The sequence below is a fragment of the Vulpes lagopus genome, chromosome 1, assembly GCF_018345385.1.
Source record: "Vulpes lagopus strain Blue_001 chromosome 1, ASM1834538v1, whole genome shotgun sequence".
Taxonomy (NCBI): domain Eukaryota; kingdom Metazoa; phylum Chordata; class Mammalia; order Carnivora; family Canidae; genus Vulpes; species Vulpes lagopus.
The window spans coordinates 63,931,975-63,938,392 of NC_054824.1; the positions used below are offsets into that span (position 1 = coordinate 63,931,975).

The 6,418-nt window shown below is 48.5% G+C and overlaps 1 long non-coding RNA gene across 1 annotated transcript; it reads right to left on the bottom strand.

Moving 5' to 3' along the window:
• Nucleotides 1–2,841: 2,841 nt before the first annotated feature.
• On the bottom strand, nucleotides 2,842–5,713 carry LOC121495446. The gene is made up of 2 exons (XR_005988988.1): nucleotides 5,455–5,713; nucleotides 2,842–3,355 (listed from the first exon to the last, which is right to left on the bottom strand). It is a non-coding gene; the product is annotated as an uncharacterized LOC121495446 (long non-coding RNA).
• Nucleotides 5,714–6,418: the final 705 nt, after the last annotated feature.

Here is a 6,418-nt window from a genome sequence, read left to right on the forward strand (position 1 = left end):
CCAGAATTTGTGTTTCCATCACCCCCCATCCGTAACTGCCACCCCCACCCCACCCCAATCAGCTATTACAGTGATGGCTGCCTGGTACAGAAAAATAGAAGTGAGGCCCAGAAGGCAGCCAGAGGAAGGAAAGAAAATACTCACTAGGCAGGAGGACAGCTAAGTCTAGGAGAGGTGAAAAAAGATATAGGGCCCTGGAGAATTGCAGCATAGGGCTAAGAAGGGTGGCTCTGCCAGGAATTCTACATGGGCAGATGGCTCTCTCAGCCATCCACTGCCAAGCCAGCTGAGACAGGGGTCAGAGACCATGATCCACTGTTGGCTAAGAAGGCGGGAGGTGAAAAAGATCAGGCAAGCATGAGTAGGGAAGAGGTGAGGTGTGCAGAATTAGAGGAACAATTGTGAGGACACAGCTGTGCAGGACCAGGGTATAGGTCTAGCCTATCTGGCATCCACATCCAGATGAGGGCAAGAGAGCAGGGGCCTGAGATAGGGCTCCATCTGGAGTGTCCTTGTGGGCCCTCTAAATAGTGAAGTCAGGAAGTAAGCAGGGTCCACCTAGAAATTGAGGTTGTTTTCAGGATTTGAGTGTTTGCGCTGTATATGTCTTAAGGCTCTCTTATCCTTCCCTTCCTGACCCAATACAGGAAGAGAGGCTTATTGGGAAATAAAAGCTGTGTCTATACCTGGACTTTGAGGTTTAGTGAAGGAAGAAAGGCTGGACTCTCCATGAGTACCAGAGGCTCTACAGCATGGGCCCATTATCAGATCCACTTGTCTTTTCTAGGACTCCATGGAAGGATGACTAGACACTACATGAGTGGAGAATGACTGAGGGTGATGAGCCCCTGGCCTTCCAGATTGTTCCAGGGTAAATTCATTGAAGGGAGATCTGCACAGAAGAGTAGAAGTCTTTCAGAAAGTTTTATGCAATCTGGGTTGTCTTTGAAGCAGCTAAGGGGAGACTCAGGACTCTCCCCTCTGGGTTATAAGGCACCACCATGAAGAATAAAGCTCTTCATCGAACACAAAGGACTGTCCAAGCAAGGAAGAGGGACCTCATGTAATTTGCCAAACAGCACAGTGAGCATCTTATATACTTCAGGTGCTATTCCCCATAATCCTCACCCATGACAAGTGTTAGATCATCCATTTTACTACCAAGAAAACTGAGACACGAAGAGGATAAACAACTTGCTGCAGGTCATATAACTAGTCAGGAGAATAGCTGGGTAAGCAGCCACTCAATAATTGGGGTTGCCCCAAAGTTACCTAAGAACAGCAAAGGACATTAGAGTCTCAATGAATTATCTGGAAGGAATCAGAACATGTGAGCAATGAGAGTTAAAAGAGGAAATATAACATTAAAAAATGGAAGACATGGGGAAATCTATTGACCAAATATTTAGTGGCTTCTCTGCACCTTGTCCTAGTGCCTGTAAGGTGAGAAATTGAAGGCTGCCCCAAAGGTCCTTAAATGTCCTCACAAACTGAGGATTAAACAAGTCCCAAGGTCCTATTTGCTTTTTTTGTTTTGTTTTCTAAAATGTGGGGTTGTAGATAGTAAGCCAGCAGGCCCAAGAGGGCATGTGCATTACAGACTCCCTCCTTCAAGGGAGTTGAATCTTTTTCCTGATTTCAGTATCCTCATCTGTAAAATGGCCATGGTATCCCTCTACCTCCAAGCATTGCCATATTTATGAATCACAGAGCTCTACATAGCTACACAAATAACCCATAGCATTTGAGAAGTCACCAATTCACAATGATTAACGACATGGATCAATGATAACACTGTTATAAATTATAGAACACTGATGATTATTATATGGGTATTAGGCCCAGAGTCTCAGGGCTGGAAAGATCAGAGGTCTCCAAACAAGCCCTCCTCTGCTCATCAATATCCCTGCCAGGCAGTATTATTCTGATTACAAATGATTCCATACTTTTAATTTACAAGTCCCTTAAGGAAGAGAAAATGTGAATTCATTCCCTGTGCTCCGATGAGCTCCCTGCTTAATGATTGTAGCTCTAGCTTTGTATAGACTCCACCATTCCTACTCCTTAGGAGACCCCAGAGTCACTACAGAAAACTCTCAGAATGTTCTGTGGTCATCGATGAAGTAGAAAAACACAGAGCAAAGGCCCCAAGGTGGGTAGTAAAAGGGAGGTCTGCTGTCTTACCAAATCAGCTCTGGTCTCCATGGCACACGGGCAAAACAAGAAAGGAAGAGGGGGCAGGGTCCTGGGCAACCTCTGAAGCCCCAGCAAGTGAATGCTTTGTTTTCTGCAAGGACTTTTACTACCAACTGTGAGATCCAGAAAAGTTGCCTGCCACCTGCCAGGTGCACAGCATAGGCCCATTGACAGGATACCTGTACTCTTCGATCAATTCCCTCCCGCCAATGAGGTGTTCCTTATTCTCCCTTTATCCTTAATCAAGGACTAAGAGAACAAAGTTATAAAAATAGTAACTAATAAAATTCCAGGACCTCAATATGAATCACTATTTACCCCCTTTTTTACATCCTTCCTAGTGATCTGACATTCTGATGGATAAATTTGTTCCTTTGGTTCTTACCTATCACAATGCAGATGCTCAGAGAAAACCCTGCCAAGTGTCTAGCAAACCCATTGGAGTCAGATCCCTCCCTGAGATAATGAGGAGCATTTTTCAAAGAGGGAGGAGGGAGAGCCAGGGATACCCCTTATAACAGCCCTCCCCCACCTCTTCTCATTGCCCCTTTCTCTGTGGCACAGACACTGTGGGTTTGGATGAAAAAAAAAAAAAAGGACCATCCAAATCTTCTGACTTGGCACACCAATCACAAGTCCCAGCGGTCAAGTACATAAGCCTTTATTAAACTGGTCTACCCGACCTGAGATCTGAGAGGCTCAGTCACCTCCGGGTGTGACTAGCTGGTCCCTTGACTACACAGGCCTCCTTCCTGGAAGGGCAGTTTTGAGGAACAAGATAATGCACAAAAGAGGGTGAATACACCCACATGAAGAGCCAAGTTTCCATGTTGATGGTAAATGGAAGAGCCTTTGGGTCTGAGCTGAGCTCAAATGGGGGAAAAGATAAGGGGAAAGGACCCATCCTCTGCACTGATACAAAAGCCCACGGTGAGTGGGTGGTGCAAGGAATAAAAGCCCCAGGTCCTACTAGCAGATCTTTTCCCAGATAGCTAATACTTCAGTAAAGGCTGGGAAAGGAGGAGCGGAGAAGGTCCAGCTGGGATGGGGACTCCAGAAGCGTGGGTTCCTAGTTCCTAGAAGATGACCGTTTTCGCAGGACGACAGCCTCCACACTCTTGGTTATGGCTTGACTGATGATCCCAGGCAGTGACCAGTCCTGTGAAAGTAAAAGGAAATCAGGGCAAACTTGATACACGGAAGTGGAGGCAAAGTGGGGGCAAAACCGACCAAGTTAGAGCCACAAGTTAGGAGCACAAGCAATGTGCAGCACACTTGTTTTCAAAAGACATTCACTTCACCCCCATTCTCACCGAGCTTCTAACCGGGGCCTTACTATTGTGTCACGTTTCAGGTGGGAGGACACCTGAAGAGGTTAGTGTCCCTCCCCCTTCCCCCCCATCCAGGAAGGGAGCCCCTGGCCCTGCAGAGGAGATTTCCTGCTTCCAGGTCTGCAGTTCTTTTTTTTTTTTTTTTTAATTCCCATCAACTATTTACCCATCCCCCACCCACCTCCCCTTTGGTAAACATCAGTTCTCTATAGTTAAGAGTCTGTTTCTTGGTTTGCTTCTATCTTTTTCTACCCTATGATTTCTACCCTACCCCTTAAATTCCAAGTATGAATGAAATAATATGGTATTTATTTTTCTCTGACTTATTTTGACTAGCACAAAACTCTAGTTCCATTCACATTGCTGCAAATAGCAAGATATTTATATCTATATCTATCTATATCTATCTATCTATCTATCTATCATCTATCTATATCTCACCATTGTGTGTGTGTGTGTGTGTGTGTGTGTGTGTGTGTGTATACCACTTCTTTAGCCATCTAGACTTTTTTTCTATAGTTTGGCTATTGTGGATAATTCTGCTGTAAACATCCCTTCAAGGTGAGTATTTCGATTCTTTGGGTAAATACCTAGTATGTGCAATTCCTGGATCTAAGGATAGTTCTATTTTTAACTTTTATTAAGGAAATTTCATGCAGGTTTTGAGAGTGGCTGCACCAGTTTGCATTCTCACCAACAGTATAAAAATGTCCCCCTTACTTCACATCCTTGCCTAAAGCTGTTGTTTCCTCTTAATTTTTTTCTTTTTCTTTTTTTGGGGGGTTCAATTTGCCAACATATTGCATATCACCCAGTGCTCAACCCGTCAAGTGCCCCCCTCAGTGCCGGTCACCCAGTCACCCCAACCCCCTACCCACCTCCCTTTCCACCACCTCTTGCTCGTTTCCCAGAGTTAGGGGGTCTCTCCTGTTCTGTCTCCCTCTCTGATATTTCCCACTCATTTTCTCTCCTTTCGCCTTTATTCCCTTTCACTATTTTTATATTCCCCAAATGAACGAGACCATATAATGATGTCCTTCTCCTATTGACTTCACCCAGCATACCCTCCAGTTCCATCCACGTCGAAGCAAAGGGTGGGTGTTCGTGTTTCTAAGGGCTGAGCACTATTCCGTTGCATACACAGACCACCAGCCCCAGCCCCCTCCCCTGGCCGTGGGACTGGAGGCGAGAAGGGAGGAACGGAGGAGGAGCAACATCCCCCCAGGCTGGTCCGCTCCTCCGGGCCCGAGCTCTCCCCACCACCTGCAGGCGGAGGCCCCTCGGGAGGGGGAATGGCATCCTTCCACACGAGATAAAACCACGGGCAGCGGGAGAAGGGAGCGCGGAAAGGCGAGGGTGAGCCCGCGGCAAGGGAGGGGGGGCTCCGCGGGGGCTCCGCGAGGCCCCCAGCGCCCAGCCGTGCGGCGCCTGGGGGGGGGCCGGGACCCGGCGGTGGCCTGGGACGGAGGCCGCCACTCGTGCACCCAACCTGGGGTAAGCGAGAGGGGGCGCCCGTTCCACCGCGGGGCCGCGGGGGCTTTGCTGCGTCCTAAAGCAGTTCTGACCTTCCTTGGAGGAGGGGGCTGCGCCTGAGCCGCTCGCTGTCAGCTATGAAGTCAACTCAGAGCCACCACGGAGAAACTGGGCCAGGCGCTGCTCCAAATTAACCGCCTCGGCTCCCATCGCCCCCTCCCCGCGACCCTCCCCGGGTGGGAGGCCGCCGCCCTCCCCCGGCCGGCCCCGCCCCCAGGGAGCGCGCAACCCGCGGGCCGCTTGGGCTCGGGTCAGGGGCGCCGATAGGAGCGGGGGCGGGGCGGCCCTGGGTCGGTGGGGTGCGGGGCGCTGGGAGGGGACCGGTCCCGGGCATGCCAGAAAGCGGTCAGCCCGGCCTGGCCTCCCAGGGCCGTGCCCTTCGCTTTATATTTACCAGGCCTTGGAATCCCGGGCTGCCTGTGCTCCCTGGAACTTTTATCCTCCCTCGGAGGAAAGCAGCATCCAGAAGGCCCAGGGCACACACAAGATTTAGGGCCAGAGCTGCAATTCAGACCCTCCTAACACCAATTCCTGAAATCTTCCAACCAACCAAAGACCTTTCACTAAAGAGAAATGCGTAACCAGCCTCCTGGAGCTCCCCAGACCCCTAGAGAGCCTGGTCATGGTCCCTGGCATCCTCTCTGCCCTGCCGCAGGGCCGGGCTCTCACTCAGACCCTCCTCACCAAGGATCCAGCCAATGGGAGAGGGTTGCTGAGCTGATGAGAATGCCCCTGACCAATGAGAAGGGGGCAATGCCTTAGAGGCTAGTTGGGGGAGGCTCCCTTGTTAATATTTCCCCGGCACTTATTTTGAAAGACTCACTCCTGGAAAATTCAGAATGCGTCATCATATTTGAGCATCCCATATTCCCTTTTTAAAAATGCACATAACGTAAAGTTCACCATCTTAGCCATTTTAAAATGTACGATTCCGTGGCTTTTACTACATCCACAATGTTGTGCAACCATTATCACTATTGAATTCCAGAACATTTTGTCACACACCCACCCCCAAAAGAAGTCCGTATATGCTAAGCAGTCACTCCCCTCTTCGCTCTTCTTTTTCTTTAGCCTAGAGCAATTCACTAATCCATTTTCTCTTTTGATGGGTTTGTCTATTCTGCACTTTTCGTGTAAATGGATCACACAACCTATGATCTTTTGTGTCTAGCTTCTTTGACCCATGTAGTGTTTTCAAGGATTCTCCATGCTACAACATGTAAATTCTTTTTAAGGCCAAATAATATTCCACTACACGAATATACCTTATTTTGTTTATCCATTCATGTTGATAGATATTTGGATTGTTTCTACTTTTGGGGTATAATAACTCTGCTATAAATATTTGTGTACTCATT